This window comes from Ciconia boyciana, chromosome 4, assembly GCF_034638445.1.
Source record: "Ciconia boyciana chromosome 4, ASM3463844v1, whole genome shotgun sequence".
NCBI classification, from domain to species: domain Eukaryota; kingdom Metazoa; phylum Chordata; class Aves; order Ciconiiformes; family Ciconiidae; genus Ciconia; species Ciconia boyciana.
Genome location: NC_132937.1, coordinates 23,945,521 through 23,968,899, shown reverse-complemented (window position 1 = coordinate 23,968,899; position 23,379 = coordinate 23,945,521).

Here is a 23,379-nt window from a genome sequence, read left to right as displayed (position 1 = left end):
CCTTAAATGCAGAGACACTGTCCCACAAACTGATCCCAAGGCTCCACCTCATCCACTTTCCAACAGTTGTGAGTAGCAAAAACTCTGCAGAGAAAAACCTCATAGAGCACAATTGCATAACTCAACCACAGAGCTTCCTCCAGCCAGCCGGAGGATTGCTTCGGTGCCGAAATATCAGGGCTTGCTCATCCCTGAGAGCATGACCTCCCCTTAGCCTCTGGGACACCCGCCTGGCCTCACCGCTGTTGAGGGTACCCTCCTCACCAAAACCCCTCAGCACTCTCATGAGCCTCCCAACCTTCCCACTCCTTGTCCCACCTTCAATGAACCACACATTCACTTTTTTTGTCCAAATTCTGGGACCCTTCACAATACAGTGCCCTCCTATATGTCAGTCCCCTGGGCACTCTACCCACCAGGTACACTACAAGATTAAAACTGGGCCACCTACAACTTTAATCTACCTCCTGCTTCCCTATACCTGTGAATTGCAATTATTCTAAGACCACCATATTATTTCCCTAAGTTGCATTGACAGTAATGCCTGCCAGGAACATGCCAATTTATTGCAGACAGCAAGAGAAAGTTTAACGTAAAAGATTTCTGTATGTATTTAGCTCTGTTTTTTCCTTCATCTTCCGTGTTTTCCTACTGGATTTATCTGAACACTGTTAAAATTAATTTCAAACCTACCCACAAACACTTGAACACATTAATCAGCTGATTAATTATACTAACATGAGAGTCAAGGCTTTGCCAAAGAATATTTTCTAGAAGGTGAAATTTCTGAAGTGTTGTCAAGAGAAAAGCTATGAAGGACCCTGGACGCTGCAGTGGCAGTACTCCAGTGATCATGAAGGTTGAAGTGCAGAGTGGCAATGAATAGGACCATATAGCACCATAAGCAATTTCTGAAGGAAGAACAAGAGCCTATGCCCCTTTGAGATGACTCCAGGGTTGTTCTTCCAAACTACACCTATTTGAGACAATGTTCATTGAATTAGATTCCTAATTCCAACACAAAGGATCCATACAATTAGCCAACATGGGACATGGCATGTAGGACTAATCTCCTCAAGACCCAGGTCATTTTCAGATGATTTTGAACTGAAAAGCATCTAACTTGAGAAGGAATTTCCCCTGCAATAGCCATTTCTCATGTTCTCACCACTCACACCCCATCTCATCAGCAACAGACACAAGTATCACGGTTTTTTTCCTGCAACCAAAAGTACACAGATCTGGATTAATTTCAGTACCTCAACATATTTGGAGAACCCCTTGTTCTTGCTTTATTCTGGAGTTTTCCTCCTTAGAACTTTCTTCTGCTTTTTTCCCCCCATTTTAATATGTTAGCTAATGACAATTCATTCCACACTGCTCCCACTTTCTTTGCTGCTGTCTTTATACTTGCTTGTTACCACTTTGACCTCAGTCATTTCTTCCTTCCTAGAGCTAGGTTCATCTTCCTTTGACATGAGAGTGGACCCAACCATAAAATCAGCTGGTCTCAGGGCTTGTTTAGACTTTAAAATAGCTAAAAGTTGTGTAGGTTGTTTTGTTAATGATTTTTCTTGGCACTGGAATCTACCTCGCATACATTGGCAATGACCTTTTTCCTCAGCTATGCTTTCCCCATGGATTTCAGTGAACCCGCTCACGTAGGGAAGTTCAGCACATGTGGAAGCACTCAGAAGAGCAGGAGTGACTCAATGTTATGAACTCATCTCCAAGGCCTCTTGTCCTTGCCTTACAAGTTGGCCCCTGCGTAGCATCTTCCCCATAATCACACCATTCACATCCTCCTTTGCAAATTTCTGAACACATCAGGGAGGGCTGCAGCCTGCAATGTCAGTTGTCTAAATTTCAGTGCCTGCATAAAGGGTGTAGGTGTATGCTGGGCGTTTGAGCTCCCACTGCAGCCAGCATGGTTTGGGCAGAGATTCAGCTGACCACAGCAAGGCAGCAGTGAGTTTGCTGTGACCCATAGTTGTGGGAAGAAGTTCAGTCTGTTGCCTTTCCAGTAAATGAGCTGTTTTCTTGGCCAGGCAGCTACCCCCAAACCATGGTGCTTCACCTTTGAATCCTCCACTTTTCCCAACTGCCCACTAGTCACACAGGGCTAGCTTAGAGTGGCATGGATTTAAAATCATGCCATTAAGACCTTATCCTAGGACCGTATCTGGGAGAATGACTTTCAGTCATTAAGCCTGTGCTGGATTTCAACTACGACCAGATGCAAAACTGAAGACATAATTACTGACACTGATGTTTAAGGGATGCCCTCAGCCCACCCTCCGGACCAGGTTCGCTCTCCCTCCAAAGAGCAAAGCTGAGAGAGCAGAGGACCCTCTCTAGACCACACAAGACCCAAACATGCCTGGTGACCTAGTAAGGCTTTGAATGGCTTAATATGCCCCCGAGTAACTGGAGAGGATAACTAGAGGATAGGTGAGAAACAGGAGAGAAATACACCCTGGAGCATCCCACAGTGTAGACTTAAACTGAACACCAGTCCTTGCAAGAAGCCCTCCCTATGTCCATGCTATTTTTTAAATTAGTGTCAGCCTAGGTGCTTTCCCAAAGACCCTAGATAGTTCAAAAGGAGCACCAATGATCTTTGCTTTCCCTTACTGTCTTGTAACTCCAGTCTGCAACTCCTGAACTGCAAGGTTTGAAGCTTGACCTGCTCCACCACAGCTGGTACCTCTCACTGCAGAGAAGCAGCTGTGGCCGATTGAGACAAGCTGGGCTCCCTCCCTCCCCCAGAACTGGTGCAATGTCCAGGGATCATTTCCACCCAAACAGCCTCATCTCCAGCTCCCAAAACAAGACAAGTGCATTGCTCATACTCACCACGGGAGTCACAGCTCCAGAAAAGCCTTTCTACATGGTGTTGAAGGGTTTCCTCACAAACCACCGAGGGTCAGCCTTAGATGACCGAATCTCCTCCACAGCCTATGCTTTCCTCATCCTAAATTTTCTCCCCTTTACTGACTAGTCCTGGGCAGTGAGGAGCTCCTTGTGTAGGGGTAAGGTAAGGAGCATACCTCACTTTGGGGACCACTGACACATCCATTGTTATGAGCACCTGCAATGGCTGCCAGCGGTCAGATGGATGTCTTGTCCCAACTGCCCTTGCTATGAGACACTTTCTGCATCCTCTTGCTGTCAAAAGTCAGTGTAGGATGCATAAGAAATACAGGACTGAAAGGAACAAACTGGGACATTGATGCCTACCCCTTGAATATCAGAGAGCTGTTTAAAAAATATAGTGTAGGAGGAACATCCAATGTGCAAGTTGCCATAGCCCAGGAAACATCAGCACAATCATAAAGTGAATAATGGAAGACCAAAGGTCCCAAAATATACTGTATCACACGTGAGGAAAGATGAAGTGTACTGGCAGTGCCCTTGATCCCTGCAGAGGCTGTGGCAAGCGAAACTGTCCAACTGACAGCAGAAAGCACACCACGACGCTGCAGAGGAAGGGAAAAAGAATGTTCCTGTTATCATGACCAGACTGTGGGAGGACACAGGAAGGCAACACCACAAAGTGACCCGTTGCTCTAGGGCTGTCCTTGCCCATTGGGAGCTACTCAGCCAAATTCATTTAACTGCTCCTCCAAGGAACTGATAAACTGGTAGAAATCCAAAGTAACTCAATTGAAGGGATGCTCTGGATTCCTACCCGTGTGCATCCATCTCCCTGGGTGTGATCTGAAGTGTGCAGCTTCAGCACTGCAGGTTCATGCAGAAGTATTCCCATACCTCACTGGTTACTTCCAGCAGCTGGGAGCTGACACGGTGCTGTAAGGTACATGCCAAATGGAAATGGTCAGAAAATAGTTTCAGTGGGTGTATGCAGAATATCGTGACTCATACTGGTCAGGATTTGGTGGAGTGCCACTTACCTGCAGCAGGGAGGGAAGGGCTAGAAATTCCCTTTCTCCATCAGAGCCCCTTGCCTGGTACTCCAGGCCCTTAACAAACAATGATCAGCTGGGGAAAATGATAAATCCACAAAGGTGCAGCCTTTTGCCTTTAAAATGAAAGCAGCAACTTGCTCTGGTGACTATTGATCTCACCTTCCTGGCAGCAACACCTGCAAATGTGATACCTCCTGATGTTTTAAAACAGAAATTAAAATAGTCTCTTAGTCATCCCCTTTGCAGCCCATAGGAGATGGAGCAAAGCCAAAAACCTTTTGTTCAAAGAGCTTTCATCTGGGTTCAGCTGCTCGGACTACACTGAAAGGGAGATAAAACTGAGCTCAGTTCTGCAGGGAACGAGGCCCAATATTATCTTGTCTCTGAGGTCCAGTTCCCACCAGATTTGGAATCTTGTGTTTACAAACTCCTTTCTGGCCAAAAATTTCATTGCTCTGGTAGAGAAGGGACTGTTGCAAGGGGCGGAGGGGAAAGTCTCCCGGGTACCTGAAATTTTTGCTGTGATCCCATGAGAAATTAGGTGATTTGATGGACACAGAGATCACTGGGAGCTGATGCAATCCACCTGTCTCAGGATTATGTTCTTGGACTGTAAATCTGTGTCTCTTCATTTGCCTATGACACCGCACGTGCCTGACTGCACGGAGAAAGCACAGGGATTAATCAGCCGCTGCAGCAAACCCCAGATGTGTCCACACTGCTTTTAGCAAATATTTCCTAATCAGTGAACAAAGTAGAATCTGGGGCGGGGGCGGGGGGGATGCTTGGAAGGGCTCATTAAAAGCTAATCATGCCTACGTGAATAGAAAAATCAATAACTGAGGGCAAAGCAACAGCCCAGCTTGTTAGAGCCTCCAACTAAAGTGCCCTTTGTAACACGGGTATTACACAAGACCTCCCGCTGTTATCTGCAAGGCAGTAGCTGCCACAAACACATATGCTGTATCTGGTGACACTTCAAAAACTGTCACATGCACACTCCTCACATACACATCAAAAAACCCAGCTCATACCACTGAGGAATTAGGATACCCCTCAGTGGGACCCCGTGATTGAACACACAGAGGAAATCCAACCCATGCAGAGCCAACAAAAAGCCTTGGCATTTTACAGAGTCTTCCCAGGAGCTGTGCATATGGGAAAAATGGGCTGCCCTCATGGGAGAGACGGCACTTTTGGCATGGTATAACATCGCCCGAAGGGTTGTATAATGGCTATAAAATGTTTAATCTCCTGTAGCCTGCCAGAGATGCTCTAGTCGTTGTTGTGCTTAGCCTGTATACTCCCTCTGTAAACTCCAGTGCTATGGGAGAGCAAGCACCGGTGCCTAACAGATGTGCTAGGAGAGCTCAGCAGGCAAAGGAGGACAGGTCTGCAATGGATCTGCCCTTCAGTTTTCCCAATGGTAATCATGGGGGACACTGAGGAGCAGTGTCCACCACGCTGGACAGGCTGTATCATACTGTGGCAATGCATCCCTGTCCCCCGTTGCCACTTCCACCGTTTTCTGCGCTAAGCATGTGTGGAGAGGATGGGAGATCCCTGGATCTGCAGGGAGCAGATTGCTTCTGCATTCCTTACAGCATCACCCAAGAGATCTGGGATTTATTTCTTGAAGCCCCTCATGGTTTGCATTATACATTGCTGTGACAGTCAATTATCCTTCACATGAAAAACTCAGTGGCATTCTGAGAGGATTCCTTTAAATATCATGTCACATCCATTATGGTCATAAACACTTTAACCATAATTCCAAATTAAATACACCGTGTGTATGTATATCTGTACTGTCTCTTTTCCAGGTTACAATCACATCTATCCTGCCAGGAAAAATATGGAGGCAACCTGCTGCCTTCCATGAAATTCTCCCTAGTATCAATGATCTTTTGTATATTTTATAGTAGTATTTTCTGCATTAGGTCCTTATTATATTATTATAGCTTTTGCTGGCTAGATGGTGATAAGATGGCCCAATTCAGAGAGGTGAGGGGAGCTCAGGTGTGACCGACTGACGCTCGCGTTAGGGATGTGCAGTAGCACCAGCATCTCTGTAGGGCATGGTCCCAAAAGGGGACAGGAGCAGGTAGGAGTATATTATTCTAGCGCTGATGACTGGGACTGGGTGACTTCTTGACCTGTCATAACTCAAGTTCTATGAGTACTGAGAAGAATAAGGAAACCTCTGCCTGGTGGCAAAGGAGCATGGTCAGGACAGAGTAAGAAAAAAAAAATAGCCATTTTATAAAACAAGGCCTAGGGAGCCGACTGTATTGAGAAGAGAGAATTTGGCTCCCCTCTGAAACATCAAATTTTAGCTAATTAACCAAAGACCTAAAGTGTCTGCGCTAACACAAGCTGGCATAAGTAGGCACAAAACCATTGATTTAGCTGGAGATTTCCCCAAGGAAACTGCATGACATTTTTATCAACAGTTTGCACTTCAATGCAGCATCACCTTGGCAGTAAATGAGCCGTACATAACCACGGCTGTGCCAGCATGGCCGCAGCATAGGCATGCCAGGTCCTGGCACTGTCAGCCTTTGCTTCTATACAGTGCAAGTTTATTTCATGTTAGATTGTTCCTTTACCTGTTCTCCAGGTGTTTAACAGAAATGCATGTTCCTCTGCACTTACACGGTTGAGAACAAAGACCTGTATTAGTCTCATGTCTGTGCACAGGGACAGTTGTACATTTAAACAGTAAATTCCCATTAAATTGAAGTTATGCACATAAATCCCTCTGCAGCCATATGAAAGAGAGGAATAACCTGATGGGTGCGCAGGGCCTTGAGGACTTGAGGGCAGAGTTAAGGAGGGCATGTTCCTCCCCCAGAAGCACTACAACAATTTAGGAGGACCTGGAGGGGGAGAAGGCAGCAGCAGCTAAGTGGGTGAGAAATGCAGGGACGAGGGTGCACATCAGTGCACACAGCCGCAGGGATGCTGGGGGTATAGCTCATATTTGAGGTTAATTGTTGCCATTTCTCCTGTTGGGGTGTGATGCAGTATCACAGAAGATCCTTTTAAATTCAAGGAGACATATAGCAAGGGAGGCAGGTATTTGAGTTTAAAACCCTATTCCCAGTGTTACAATTTGCCATACCATGTTTGGTTTTCATGTGCTGCTTGCAGGGTAAAACTAGTTGTGGGCCCCATAAGAAGAAGCGGCGTTTGCTGTTTCTGATAGAGTGATCGAGGTTTTACCGGTGTATATCCAGAAGGCAATGACGCACAGCCTGAAGCTAGGAATGTGCTAATGAAGGCACAGAACAGAAAACTTAATCAAAGACTCTGAGAGAGGAAAGGGAATTAAGTAAGGTTTCAGCAGTACTGTGCAGCACCAAATGCCTAGTCAGGAGAAATAAAGAAAGGAGTTTTCTTAACAAGGAGGTAAAAAAACCCCAAAAGCCATGGCCCTCTGGCTTGGTGTGGCACAGAAATAAAAGCTCAGTGCCTGCTTCCCGCAAGGAGATAGATAATCTTCAGATAATGACAGGACATAATAGGAAGAGAGGCAGAAGCTACATGAGGCTTAGTGCAGCCGATGAGAAACTGTACTCTTATGCATAATCTTCAGGGTGTGTTTTGTTATTTAAGCTTCTTTTTTATGCCATGTTCCATTATTTCCAAATCTGTGTTTTTAACTTCCTTAACTTTGAATCTTGGCAAGCGGCAAAGCGCTCCTCATCCCTGATGTGGCACATCTCAAAAGCAGAGCTCTGCAATGCTCTGCCTATCATCCAGCTCCACATTAGGCTACTGGTACCCCAAGTGTGCAGCTGCCCATGTAACTACTTAGGCTAGTTTGACACCTAATATTTGCAGGGCTTGGGTGAAGACGAAAAGTCTTCTAAGGACCATTAGTATCTGGTCAAGTTCCCTGGACTGAAGCAAAGTACTAGAAAACACATGTAATCCCTAAAGACCTTTGCAACAAAGGCGTAATCAGAACAGAATAAATGCCTTGTGTCAGTAAATGAAAGTCATAATTTATCTTAGAAAAAGCAAGATTGGATTAGTTTTGGGGGCGAACGTGGTACAGAGATGTAAACAGCTCAGACAGAGGTCTGAGTGTTTCTTTGGATGCCATCTGCTGAACAGGTTGTGTCTGCCCAGAAAGATATAGACATGAATTTTTTTACTACAGTCAGATTGCTATTTTGGCCATAGGAGAAAAAGTAGCATAAAACACAAAGGAGGGGGTTCGGCAAAGGCAGTGTCCAAAGTGATTTTGTGGAGCATATTTGGAAAGAGCATATTTACACTACTCCAGGAAAAATGCTGAGAAGAAATTTTGTTTGTAAACCAAATAAAGAAAAGCACATGTAAGCCTGGCCAGCCCACCTGCAGCGCAGCAGCAAGAGCTGAGCAGAAGGGAAACTGTGGTGGCAATCCAGAGAATGACAATCTCTGACAAGCAGCCAGAGTCAAAAGTAGTGTCTGGTGACCAGCTGTAGCTGGGAAACCTCTCTGGCACGTGGTAAAGTTGTGGGTAGCATGTCTATACCTTGAGACTCCCAAAAATGTTCATGACATGAGGCAACCATGCCAGTGAAGCATGAAATTTAAATAGACCAAAGCGTGTATTGCTTCATTAGTCAATACCTGGTCTAGTGGAAAGTTTTTGAATGAATGATTTCTTGGAAGCTGGTTTCAGTCTGCAGCTCATCTTGCAAGTGTCCTACAGTTTTGGTCAGGTTCATCTATTTTTGGTTTATGTTTCTAGTTTTCTGTTTGTTAACAAAACAAGAAGGGGCCTCCCCGGAGGCTCTTACAGCACTTTAAGGAGAAGACTCAAAGGAGGAAGGAAGGCACTTATGGAACATGAAGGCCAGGCAGCAGAAGCAAAAGGATACACTTGTGAAAAAAAAAAAATTTAGAGCATACTAGAATGAAGTGAAACAGCCCTAGAGTCAAACCTCACTGTTTGATGGATATAATGGTAATGAAAAGCACTGGAAACCAGTCAGTCTGATGTGCTTACAGGTAGATGCCTACGTTTGCTATGAGTGGAGCCTGGGTGTTCCTGTAAGGTACCTGGGAAGTCTAACACAGGCAGCTGAGGCATTGGTTGGTCTTGCAGCAGATACGGCTGAAGAGGATGTTAACTGGAGTAGTCATGGTTTACAGCCGCGCAAATAAACATAAATCACCATCAATTCCAGTTTATGCTCACATGACAGTTCCTACAAATTACAGCGACTCAGAAGGAGATACACATCAGTTTGGATGGCTTTGTTGTGGGGGAGCAGCCTTCAGGAGATGTGTGAGGTTGTTACCACTCCAGCCATCCCACCCCGGTGCAGAGCCAGAGCCCTTGGAAACACTCTGAGACAGAGACCGTTTCCCCAGAGTCTACAAGGGCACTGCACCAAGGGTGGAGGGGTCTAGAAGAGAATAGCAGGGAGAGCAATCATTGGGATGCAAGACAGCACTCTGTTGCAACCAAGCATAAATTAAGCAAAACCATTGTTCTCACTCCCCTCACACCTGTATCAATATCTTTTGTACTGTTGTAAACCCAAAGCTGTAGATTTAAAATGGAAAAGTAAACTAAATCTTGTTTGTCCAAGAAGTGAAATTGGTCACAAGAAGTGAAATTGTCCAAGAAGTGAAAGCATTGGCAACAGTCCTGACAACAACAACAGTATAAATTGCACACAACAGCTCTTATCAAAGGGCAGGGGAAAGAAAATGAAGGTCTTAATGTTAAAGTGGTAGGTAATCCAGGTGGCCACTGAAATTGCAACCTGCAGTAGCTGCAAGTCCCAATAAACTCAGGATCACATGAACAATGGAGTAGGAAGGAAGCAATGGATGAAAGAGTAACGCTGAATAACCTACAGACGTGGGCAGGGAGCTGCACAGGCCCCTGGCATGAGACAGGGAAAGGGAAAAGGAGTCTTGTTTATCTACGGATTATAGTTATCGGTTCTGTCTACAGGGCGTGCACCCAGCTTTGACCTTGGATCCACCATAGTAATCCCCAACCCTCAGTCTAAGCATCTCATGCTGCTGTTTGTCACTGGACCATATGGGGAAAAGCAAAGTCTCTAATGGACTGTGATCTACCTGCATTTCCTCCTTTCAATGCTGCTGCTTGGAGTATGGCATTGGAAGCACTGCTAAAACCACATAATTCAACCTTTGAGATGGGAAATTCAATTTTAAATACGTATAAGAATATATTTACATATATAGCAGTTACAGAGAGTAGAGCAGAACTTACCTCTTTGTGCTTTCCTGCCATATGAGTCTTGGGGACTCAGGGGGCTTTACACACGTGCAAGAACCTAATTGGGCTCCTCCTGGGGCCAATGCTGAGCCCATGCAAACATCTACGGGTCCTAGGCTGGATCCATGAGTGTGAGGGACTGGACGGCTATCCAGACTAAACCCTGCCATGCCGAGTGCGTGGAAGGTGGGTCACCAGTGAGCAGACTAGTCCCTCTAATGCAGACAACCAACTGGCTGGTCTTGCCCTGGGGGTCTGTCTTGTCCAATGATGATGGACTGTTCCCTGTGAAACTGGAAGCAGTTTTCCAGGCTGACTTGAAGAGAGTCACACTCCCAACAAACAGCATGATTTACTTTGATATCAGCAAATTAGCATACTTCACTGTTCCCTTCCTTCCAGTTATTTTTTTGCTTAAGCCTGGAATAGTGACTTTCAGTGATGCTAACTATATGTAGGTCATGAATAAGCTAACAACTAGAACTAAAGCTGAAGTGCAGTAAGTCACACGTTTGACTAAATAAAGATCCACAGAGAAATTTTATAGCTAAGAAAAATAAGCCATTTGTTTGAAAGGAAGTAAACAGTTACTTCTGTAATGTGAACTGCAGGTTATTTTGCTCTGATGGTTTGCAAGCAAGTAACACTGAGAGGTAAAGAGAGTGCCTGTATTACCGATAGTATGGCCTTAACCTTTCTTTTCAATACTGTTTTTGAACTGATTTATCATTTGCAGAGGTATACATTAATGTTAGTGCAGCAAGTTAACTTTAGCTCAAACAAAAAGATTTCTTCCCCTCGTGGCCTCACTTAGCAAATCTCCCTCTGGCTGCTGTGGGACTTTTGCCTGAGTCAGGATACCTGAATAGTCATGTTTTCATGGGCAGAGAGAGCAGCAATGCTTTGTGGTGAAAATCCTCCTTCAATACATGACTGGAATGACTTACTCCGGGGATGAGAGTCAAACTAGTATGAGAATAAGATGGAAGATTTCCTATGTGAGATAGGGAACGATTTGGGAGGGAAGGGGTTATTTTTCTCTGTAGTACAGAAGATATTTTGGATGCATTTCATCTAATCAGTTCTCCATGTTCATAAAGTCTTTGGGCATCCATGAGTTGGCCTTGCCTCTTTGCACAGTGTGGCACATACTAGTTTAATGGCACAAAAATAACCATGCTAAGTGAAAACATATCCAGGTGAAACCTAATGGCCTGTGATATCTATGTAAGGGTCTTAAGCAAGTGGTGCAAATGCTCCGTTATTGTCCTGCACCCTCCAGTTTTAAAGGCAGTGAGACCATTTATAACTTAGTACAGAACAGGCTCATTAACTGGCCCATCTACCAGCTTGAGCTAGAGCACATCTTCTCCAGAAACAGTCAGTTATGATGCAAATCTTTTTATGATGGAGGCAAGACATTCCCGTGTTTCATGCCATAAATTAAAATGCAATCGCCAGTATCGAGGATAGGGAGAGCTTGGAGCACCTTTTAGATTTAAGCACACAGAGAAGAAGCAGCCTGGCTCTCCCTTCAGACGTTTTAAACAGAGCGAGAAGAGAGGCCTAGATCCAAAGCCAGTAAAATGGATGTGTGCTTTCCCACTGACTTTGGAGAGCTTTGCTAAAGCCTCACTGCGGTGGTCCCAACTCGCTCTGTCCTTGGGTGTCACTGACACAGTAAAACTGGCACTACATAAAGAAAACTTAGGCCCATTATCGAGAACCAACATTTACAGATGCAGAATAATCCATTATGCAACCTTTTGCACAAAATACACAGGAAAAAACAGCCAAAATCTGGGCTCCTGTACAAGTTTTTACACTTTTATTCTAGAAGAAGAAATTAATAAATTGTCCTACCTGGTTGTTCTGTGTCTTCTGTTCTACCTGAAGCTGTTTGTCAAGACAGTCAGAAGGGATTGTTTTCAGCACCATACAAAAAGCTGCAGCTTCTTTTAAAATCCCTAGATGGTTTCTGAGCAGAGCACGCCGGGCTTCTCCCCAGCTTGGCCGTGAAGCTCGCGAGGGAACACCACGCTTTCCAGGATCTGGAGGTAAAACCCTGCAGGGGCACGCTGAACGTGGTCCAGAAGTTACAGGATGTCTTGGTGTGCTTCATGTACTCGGTAAGGACTGCAAGAGAAAAGGCAAAGTTCCCGAAGCTGTGGGTGGAACATGGCACTGTGTAGCACTGAGTAAATAAAAAGCAATTGATCGTTGGACTCTGGTATGACATCAGGTATTACAAAGGTTTATATGCCATAGGCAGGACTCTGTATTTCATCTAAGAGAAATGCAGCCTTAAAAACCTGCTGGTGCATCCTGCCGCAGCTAAAGCAGCAGTGAGAGATGCAAACGAGACCTGGTGCTCAACTTTCGGCAGTCAACAGATTTATTTTCTTGGACAGCACTCAGATGGAGAATTTCAATGACAAAATATATTCTGTCTCAAAGGTCAGACATTTCATTACCTCCCATAAGGATGTATAAAATGTATGTAACTCCTGTGGGATAATTGATTATTTGGGGGGGGTTATGGTCCCAAGTACAACAGGATCCTGATTCAGGCTTCTAGATACCATGGTTATGCGAACAAAACATGTATGCTCAGCTTTTGACACGAAGTTGTTCGTTTCAATGACCTCTTCGGCCTAAAAAAAAGTTTACAGAGATAATTCTGAGATGGAGAAGAGATGGATCTAATCTAAAAAAATCACCTAAGTACAACTGTGATAGGGTGTAATATGAAAACTTAAGATTAAAACAAAACAAAAATCTAAATAATGGCATTTATCAAGGCACACCAGCTTTGTAGATTTTCCTGCAATTCGGTAATGCAAATTTCCAGTGCTAATTCACAAGCTTTGATTTGCTCCTGTAGGCCTTTTTGCCACCTACTTTTAGGTTTGATGACATCTTCTGCCTGAAAAATTCAGAGTTAGTGTCAGGTTTAAATAAATAAGGATTTTTTTCAAAGAAACAAAATTGTTTTTTTTTACATTCCCTGAAATATGCTAAATTATTGAAGTGGAAGGCTTTTTAAAAGGTAATTCACATCTCCTTAACCATCTTGTCTGTTTGGAGTTTTTTGGTGCTATTTATTCTCAGCTAATGAGAAGAGACTCGTCAGTCCCACTGCTCTCTGCAGCTTTTTTCAAATTAAAATCTATTCTTTGGTCTTCGGTGCTGCAGATAGGATTGCAAACACGGCAGTGAAAGCTTACTATGCTATTTAAAGTTCTCCCAGTAGATAATGGGCCATGGTTGTGAATAATAGGGTCATATGGACACCTAAAGAAGGAAGGATAGCAGAATGAACAACACCGAAATGAGACTCAAATCCCTTCTTGCATCTGTGACAGATTCTGGGTGAGTCAGTTAATGCTGCTCTACTTCTATTTTCTTATTCATAAAAGGGAATAATAATTCTTCACTTCCTCAAGAGACCAAGTAGGAGGCATCAGGGTCTACAAGGTGTTTAGAAACACACCAGTGACATAACAGTGAGCTGAGAATCTCATGAGAATTGCTAAGTCTCTCACATGTAACAAAGGCAGAGGCTATCCCAAAGTCCTGTTAAAAACAGGGTTTTTAAAAATGGGAATACTCACCTTTCTGGGGGGTACAAATGAATAAGCTTTTTTCTTCTCACTTTCCAGTTCTAGTATTAGTTCATGATACTACTATTGAAACAGAAGAATATCTTCTTAAGGAAAAAGGTGCCACATAGTGCAGATTTCAGGTTAATGTCAATAGTAATATTACATATTCTCCTGCTAGCATTTTGCCCCAAGCACTACAGCTATGAGTCAGTGTGCTGGTAGGAAGACTTTTACACAGCATTCGGGATCGGTCTTGGAGGATATGCAAAATTACAATTCTGTCCTGTCTTTGCTGTTTTGGTCCCTAAAGTAAAAATAACTTCAAATTAACAATGGTTAACAATTTGGAACTAAGAGTACAGATTGAGATTAACACTTGCATAGCATAAAAACTCCCTTTGTTTGGAGTTTAAAAGCTACTGTTTAAGAATGATGCAATATTTAAGGGGAAAAGAAAGACATGCTGTGGCCTAATGGAAAGTCATTTTGCAAGAACTGCTTACATGATTTGCTCTTCCCTTAACGTCCCTGAGCTCTTTTCCAGAAGATATCTTACAGAGGAGTTATTTCAAAAGTTGTTGTCCTCTTTACAAAATACAACGTACTGGGGAGCATTTCCCATCTGTCCCATCTTCTACTTGTCTCCAGCTTCTAGACAATGGGTGGGACCAATAACCTGTTTTCCTCGTCCTCTGTGAATTCAGAGTCTGTTTGTACAGAGCTACAGAGCATGTTTCTTCATCCCCAGTTTCTGCTTTAGAAATATCCTGCTATATTGTGGCTTCCTCCTATAGCTGTAATGTGCTGGGAAAGAGGCATGGCAATGGACAGATCTCTCATGAGTTCTCGTGAAGACTCATCCCGCCAGCAATAAGCACACCAACCATCCTGGAATAAGAAAGTTTAGCATGACACTGATGGATGAAGCAGAAGATATTGGGGCTTGGCCCTTCTGCAGATCCAAACAGAAGGACAAAACCACTCTACCTGAAGACTGGTCCTAAAGCAGAGATGCTTCCATCAGCCACATGATTTCACTCAACATTGTGGACAACGACTAGCCCTACTTCATTTTCTAGGACCTGCCATGCAGGCCACAGAGACCATACAGGTTACAAGCCATACACAATTGAATGTCTAAGAACATGTACTGGTTGAGTGTGAACAGAAATGGGCACTTTGATTTCAGGACACCTCAGCTCAGACCTGTTTGGTACAAATCTTCCTGCAAACAGAGTGGTTATACCACAAACCATCAGTGCAGTTTCATGAGACATGGGCTTCAACAGAAAATCCACCTCCAGAAGCTCCTGTTTGCCCCCATCCTCAGACTGGGATCTGATTTGGCAAAAATAAAGTGTATTTGTTTGCATTTCTATTGGATTTGTTCCCTTGTATGACTCAGTGGCATAAAAGCACATCACAATACAGTGACAACAAGCTGGTGGGGGTCTGGTTATGTCCACTTGAGGTCATCGCCACACAAATCAGAGCCATAGGCTGTTTTTTGTTTTCTCCTCCCCCTGCTATTTTCTTTTTTTTAATACATCTTTTCAGCAGCTGAGCTCAAAACAGGGTCTCATGAAGGCTTCTGTTGCCACAGCCCATGGGACAATCAGCTACGATGCTAGGGTCCGGCAGAGGTTAACTTCTTAAGCCAGTTTTATGGCCGAAACCAGTGTCTCATGGAAGCGTGCCTTCGCACATGGCAATATACCAGCATAATAATACCAGCAAAAGAAGTCTCTCGGTGGTGCCTACGATATGGGCCAGAGAGTGGATGTTACTGAAATGAGGGAAGATGAGAACGCCCACTGTTGAATATTCAGCTTGACCGTTTACAGAGAACCCTATTTTATGAACTGTATTTGCAACAAGGCAGCTTTAACTTGCCTTCAAAGACATGATCCAAATCTCTGGAGGGAACTCCCATGTATATTCATGACAGCTACCCCAACTCACTTGCAGAATTTAGAAGTCTCCTACTGAGAAATGTGTCAGCAGATGCTTCCTGACATTTAATGCTAAACACCCTATAATGAGGCTATAAACAGCTTTTCACTCCAAAACATATGAAGGAATAGCACAAGACCCTAGGGAAGGACAGCTCTCTAGAAATGGGGTTGTTGTTCCTGATTAGGATTCAGACAGCCCTCCCTGGCGTTGTTAGTTCTGGTGTGATTTGTTCTAAGGCATGTCAGACATTTGTTGCACAAAAAGACTCCATGATGCTTGCACCATGATGGAAAATAAAAAGTAAGAGGTGTAAGTAAAGAAAGGGTGTCACAAGCTGAGTCTAAAAGCAGCACATGGTCATGTAATCATTACAGCCCACTGCCGTCATGAGAGCTCCTGACCAAAGTTTCCATTTTAACTTTTGCAATAGTGTAGCTGTCACCTTCCAGTGAATTTCAGGAAGATTTATGCGCCTACTTCCCTATGGCTGCTGTGAAAACTCTCAGTTTCCCAGCAGTTTGTTAGAATACCAGTGACATAACCTTCAAAGCGACAATTTCTGAGGCTTCTGGAGAAATGGAGAAGTTTCAGCTGTGGCTGAATACTCAAAGAGAAACCTTTCAGCTCTCTGAACTGTCTTATTAGCAGTTAAATGTAGAGAACATTACAAGAAAAGAACATTAAAAGGCAGGAGAGATATCTTTATAAAATATCAGCTAAAGAACAGTAACAGACTAAAATCTGGTCCCAATGAAGGTGAAACTCATCCTCAAATAGGTGTGAACGGCATGTTCAGAGCTCACATTATTAGAGGTATGACAAGGCTTGTGCAAGCTTTCTGCTCAGGTTCAGCTCACTTTTTCTGTGATTGAAGTTAACATCATTAACGTGATCCATAGTTAACATCATTAACGTTACAGGACTTGGAACTTACAACAGGATCATAAATTAGAATTTGACCTCACGCACCTAACTGTGCAAACAAGTAAAAGATCATAAAACACGTATTAAAATTGCAGTTGTTTAACACACACAAACTCCTACAATGGAGATGTTTAAAACATTATTGCAAGTGATCACTGAGCTCTGTCTAGCATTGTCCTTCCTGAATTAGTCAGCAAGCTCTAAAACATTACAAAATACTTTTTTTTAACATATCACATTAATTACAATAGGATTCATTAAGAGCAACATAGTGCATAAAGGAGTTCAAGTCCCCCACAAAAGCAGACTCAGACATACCAATACTCATTCAAGCACAGGAGAAATTTTGGTGAGGGACTTCCAGAAACATAATGGTTGACATGTTTATAATAAAGGATTAACATTAAAATACTGCCTCAGCACAACAGGCGAAGGGGAGTATATGAGACCCAGTTTCCCCCTGTGGAACAAGATACTAACAGCCATTTTCTGGCCCAGCATAAGTCAGAAATGGAGCTACAATACTATGTGCTAGTCAAGGATTGGCCTGAGTTTTTGAATTTTCCAGGCCAGGTGGATGTCTCCAACCTGCAGCATTAGGCAGTCAGTGCCAAGGGCCCTTAGCAAAACCGATCTGCAGCGTCCAGCAGATGAGAATGCGTCCCACCGCTCAAATTCCTATCTGGTGTTCACCTCAGCAGCTTTGGATGATTCAGCTTCCATCCGCGGAAGCTGCTCCCCCAAAGGAACCCCCACAGCACATCCCCTTCTTACAGCACGACTCTCACTGGAGGCAATTTACCGAGGAGCTGTTAATTAATTGTCTCGTGCCTTAGCAAGGAAAGAGCAGCATGGGCACCCAGGTCACACCTGCCTTTCCTTATCTGCTCAAATCCACTGCTTTGCCCCAGGAACAGTGGGATTTTACCCAGATTTGCATACTGCAAATCTTACCCAGATTTTTGGCTCTTCATTATTTGATGTGTCCCAAGAGGCCCTGAGGCTGCAGAGGAAACAGTAGGCAGGAATTATATTTTTCTAGGATTTTTCACACATTCCCATATTCTTCTGAGCACATGAATAGTTTCCTCTCTGCTCCAGGGACAATATGAGTTAAAGCAACATCACAGACATACCCAAAACCTTCTGTTTTCTCCAGCAATAATACTTAGGCTTTTGAAAAGAGACCTCTGACAAATAAGAACAAGAGAAATAATTTCAACAATGATACCCCCAAGTACAGTTTAAATTCACAGGAGAATAAGTTAAACAAGGATGATATATTGTTAGTATTGTTTCCCCATTTCCCAACATGTTTTTGGAGTGCCTGAGTATGCTCCTCGCACTCTGGGGACATCAGATGCTGAGAGATGTAAATTCAAAACCTCTGTGAAGATGCCTGCGATATCCCCGAGCTACCGAAATAAACTTTTGGTTTAGCTTTGCAAAATCATCAAACTTCCTGCTATCTCCCGTCTCCTCTCAAGAAAAGATAAAGGCTCAGTATAGTAGGTGCCCTACTTACCTAAGGCTTTGATCTCTCACAACTCTCTGCTCACAGAAGTTGGAAGCGATTTCTGAAGGACCCCCAGCGTACGTGAATTTACAACCCAGCGAGCCGCTGTGCTTTCCAAGAGGGCTGGCTTCAGCACCGCATCTGCGAGACTTCAAAGGAGAGAGGAAAGTTGTTTTCTGTTTACCGCTCCAGTTTCCCCCTCCACTGCCTCTGGACTCTGTCAGTCCTAGACGATGAGGTGTTTCTCGGGACAGACTCCATGCTGAACTTCTATGAAGCATAGCCAAGGAGAAATACGCTTGTGAGAGGCTTTGGTTTCCCGTGTAGGAGTCAGACTGTGAAATACAATCCATCAGATATATTGGCCTCTGCTTCAGATGCATGCACACATATATATGCACTTCACTTTGTCTGAAACAGCTGCCTGAACCAGGAGGCAAGCCCATGATGAAGCCAGTGCTCTCCTGCAACCCCACGGACAGGGGGCTTAGGCCCTGGCAAAGCATGGACAGGATTTTGAAGGCTTGGACTCCCCCTCCCTAATTTAATTACAGTGGCCACTTCACAAAGGTTATGCCTAAATTGGTCACCTTTCCAAGTCTCCAAGCATAAACCATGGCTGTGTACCAGTTCCCACACTGCTGGGTCTTGCCCTCGTATGTAATCTCTCACCGCCGGGTGTCAGGCCCTGCTTTCTACTGGGAGGAAACTTGAGCTTCTCCTTGGGGACACTCCAGATGGCGGCATGGCACACTTGGGCCAAATCTTTGATCTGGGCAATGGGAGGAAGATGGGTTCTTCCACGCATGCCACCATGTACACCACGGGGACGGCTGGGACTCTGCCATGCTGACAGAGCTGCCATTCCAGTTATGCCTTCAGTTTGGGTGGTTGATTTAGTGCCAGTCAACAGAGGGATACACGTTGTGATTGCACAGCCCATGGCACCATTGTTTGCATTCATGAAGAGGCAGAAAAGTCAGCTTGCCCATAGCATGAAAAATAACCAAAGTTTGAGTCATTCTTCAACCTTAATGCTATTTTAACAATGGCCTTATATATGCAGTAAGGCTCTACCATCCCATTTAAAATATTTTTTCCCAGACTATCATGATTTCTCATGACTTTTGTCACGTCTCATGAGCCTTTGTTCCAAGTTCTCTATAATGGACTCATTGTGCTGTATTGGAGCAATATCCATGCCAGGCATGGATAAAGAAAAACAATACAATTAACCTGGCAGGGAGAACCCTGTGGTTGGTTGGAGTGGCACTGGGCCAGCAAAACCGCAACACTTGCAGGATCTCATCCCTGTATTTCTGCACAGCACCAGACTGTGCAGTATCACCCTACACAAGGTAGGATCCTAACAAGGTAGGACCTTACGCGAGTAGTGAAGGACGCGTTACTCCTGGCTGAAGCCCCACAGGCAGACCAGGACTCAGGCACGCTGGTGTAGCGGGTATGTGGGAAATCTGCTTGTGCTGCAGAGAAAAGGAGGTTTGCTTTCACACCATTTGACAAGAAAATTATTTCATCCTCACCAAATACCCCGTGTCAGTATTTTACAGTGTTTACAGTTCTGCAAAATGGTACATTATGTAGTTGTAAAACAGCCGCTCCATGCAAATGTCATTTGGAGAAACATGAGGGGGCTACAGAGCCATAAGGGCCTCCAGAGACCTGTGTAGTCTGGCTAAGGAATCCAACCAAAAGCAACCCAAGTCCTCCAGCATTGATGCTGCTACAAAGATAAACTCACTATGTTCTTTTCTTGATTGTGCTAGAACTAGATACTGTATTTTCTTCATTATTTGCAATGTTAGTCACATGGAAATAAATACCTGAAGATTCAGAGGGCTTGTTTTTAATAGGGGAAAAAAACCCTCTTTCTGCCTAGGATTCCTGTTCTACAGAACTATATAGTCAGATTAGATGCTCTGAGGAACTGGCTAGGTGTAGAATAGAAGGCAGTAAGAACCCAAACCACTAACTGACAAAAATTTCTCAGTCCTCGGAGGGCTGACCTGCTATTTACCACAAGCAGGTAACAGGATTAATTGAGAGGCCTCAAGCAGGCAAGGCCCTTTCGTTGAAAAAGCTTTACTCAGGACAGAGATGCCAAAGGAGCTTGGAAAGTTATTTGGAGCTGTGAAGAAAGAGCTGGGTGGAAACCCTCTGCAGCACAAGTCAACATGACCTGAAAGAATACTTCTGCTTGATCCCAAATCCATTAACCAGTATAACCTTGAGCATTTGAGCAAGATGTAGCAACCAGACATTTAAGAACAGGGAAGCTTTGTGCTACCCATAACTCATGGAGGAGGGCCTAGATCAGTCTCTGGTGCTTCACGGGAGAGGTGGGAGAAGAAAATAGATATATTTAGTTTTAGCTTATTTCTAACCAGCTGTTCAGTGGGATGGAGAGGGGGCAATACTGCCTGATCCTTCCAGGAGGCTTCTGAAGTACTGCAGCATAAGACCTGGTAATGATTTGTTATCTGGCATTTCTTTGTTCTGGACCTAATTCCAAGCTGGCTGGGTCCACGTGGGTTCATTTCAGCAACTAATGCTTTTCTGGTAAACCTGCAGCTAGACAACCCCAGTCACACCTCTCATCTTCTCTTGCTCTGAACACCTGACCTCCTGTCACAAGGGTCTAAAAGCAAGACCCAGTGGCTGGAAGCCTCAAACCAAACAAATGAGTGTTAGGAAGCTAAATGCTTCCAAACCATTAACCAACAGAGCAAAACACCAGCAGATGATCTCCATTTCTTAGTGTTTTGGCAACAAGATGAAGAGTATCGTTCTGGGAGAAGTGACAGGCACATCCAAAGCCACTGAGCTCAATGCAGAGCTAACCGGGTGATGCACTATGGCCTGGGCAATGCAGTAGATGAGGTGAAATGACCTACTGGTTCTTCCCTGGCTCTGGTCCTATGGATGTTACACACACTGCAGTCATCATTGCTTTGGTGGAGTATAGGAAAAGGCCATAATAGTCTCTACGGAATCAGGCACATGGTGGGGTGGTAAACTATGAGAGAACTGATGGGCTCTTCTGTCACAGAAGTTGATGGCTTTTAACTGCTTGAGAGGATTGTTTTTAAAACTCACGTTAGTGATGCTTTCTGCCAAGTCACGCTTTTCTGTCAATCTTTTAAAACTACATTGCATGACTCAGATGAAACCCACAGCATGGACAAAATTGGCTACAGCATTAGCACTTGGCTTACTGGTGCTCGTTGTATTGTAAGAACAGTGGTCTGCAGAACGGATGTGAGCTATTACCAAGGGTGAGCTATTACTGGTTTGGGGATGGCACCAGGCAGACACTGGAGACTGAACTCTGGCGATGTTGAGGAGTAAAGCATGTTTCTTTATCTTCCATTTCATCTTCCCACACTGTGCAAAGAAAATTACAAGATATTCTCAAGTCACATTCCCTTCTTGTCCCCCTAGTTCCCTTTGATTCAAACCTCATGCACATTAGCTAACAATTTCCAACTTTCAAAATGCCTGATTGCCGCGGTTACTCCCGGTAGCCAGGTGAATCCTGCAGATCTTCTCAATGCCAGAAACAAAAGATTGAACATAGACAGAGGCACAACTCACCTTGACTGTCTGGACAAAATATGTTAAGTTATGAAATAGAAGAGAAAGGCAGTAAATGACTTGTCAAGGACAGAGAAGAAAAAGACTTCCTGTGCAAGACATATCAGCCTGCATTTTGTTTGCTGTTATTTTTAGTGGAGAAAGGCATTTACTGGCATCATTATGTCTATGAAGTTTAAGGGTCTTATATTGCTTACAGAGGTGTCTTTTTATTGTGAAAGGGCCCAAAATAGACTGAGAGGGAGGGGGTGATCACCGAGTGCCATCATGCCAATTATGAGGCGACTGCTGGGAAGCATGGCTTGTACCTACTGGTTTACCATGGAAATTCTTGCTTCTGCTGGCACAGAAGCGTAGAAATGGGGTTTAACAAGTGAGCTTGTGAGTCATCCAGTGGAAGAGGTTTGGCTTGTCACCCTGGGGTTGTCACCTTCATGTTTCTCCCTTATTAAGAGTGCTCCCAAATTAAAAAAAAAGTCACTGACCTACAAATCCGTAAGCAAAACTTCCTCCAGCAGAGGTTTTGCTTTAATTTCCTTCATAACTTGTCCCTTTCAGAGAACAGATTTGATAGCATGCAGCACTGGCCAGGGACTGAAGCCCTTGCACCTCCTTCATTTGGGGAGTAATGGCAGGAGTTTAGTTAATCTGGACTCCAGCTGAATGAACTAGATGTTCTCCAGTTGGTTTTTCTACTTCCAATGTCTAGACTAGACTACAAGCTCCCCCTGCAGAAAAATGTGCAGGGAATGCTCATGCAGCATTATCAGATTAAAGAAAGGGTGGTTTGGAGAAATCAGCTGTAATACAATAGCTTAGCATCCAGCACTGACCATGGTCTCTTGTTTTGCTACTTCCAATGGGGAGAAAAGGGGCAAGGAAGAAAATGCCCCAAAGACTTCACATATGCAGCATGTGGGGGCTGAGGGTATCTGTGAGAGGGTGGGTGGTTTTGTTGAAAAATGTTTGAAAACTGAACAAGAAACTTCCCCGAAACACAGAGGGTATTTGTGTCTTCGAACTCACCCCCGCCCCCCACACACAAGGGAATAAGCTATTGCTGCTGCCAAGCTTTGAGAGAAAACCTTGGTCACTATTGTGGAGGTTTATTGCATCCGTGATGGTCACCCTCAGTAACTTCCTCCTTTGATGAAACAGATGACCTGACCCAGGCTTGATCCCAGCCGCACAAAAATAATTCCAAATAAGGATCTGCAGCCTGAAAAGCTGCTGTGCTCAAGAAAAGGATAAACTGACCATGTTTAGCAGCAACATAAATTAAAGGAAGCTTTTTGACTTCATCACCGCTCACAGCTGCCAAAGTGATACACCTCTCTGCACCTCTAGCTGTGATTAGGAGGGAGGTAAATAAAAGTAAATTATATTTTCTGCTTCTGAAGATGCTGACAGACGAGGTTTATGTTCCTCAGTTTGCCAAACACCAGTGGGTAACAAAAGGGAGCCTTGGGAAAAAGCATCTCGGGGCTGTGGGGGTGAGAAAAAAGATTTCTCAGCAGGCACTGTGAGTGCTTCTCTGTTTGGAAAATTCACATAACTCAAACATATCTCCCCATAAGT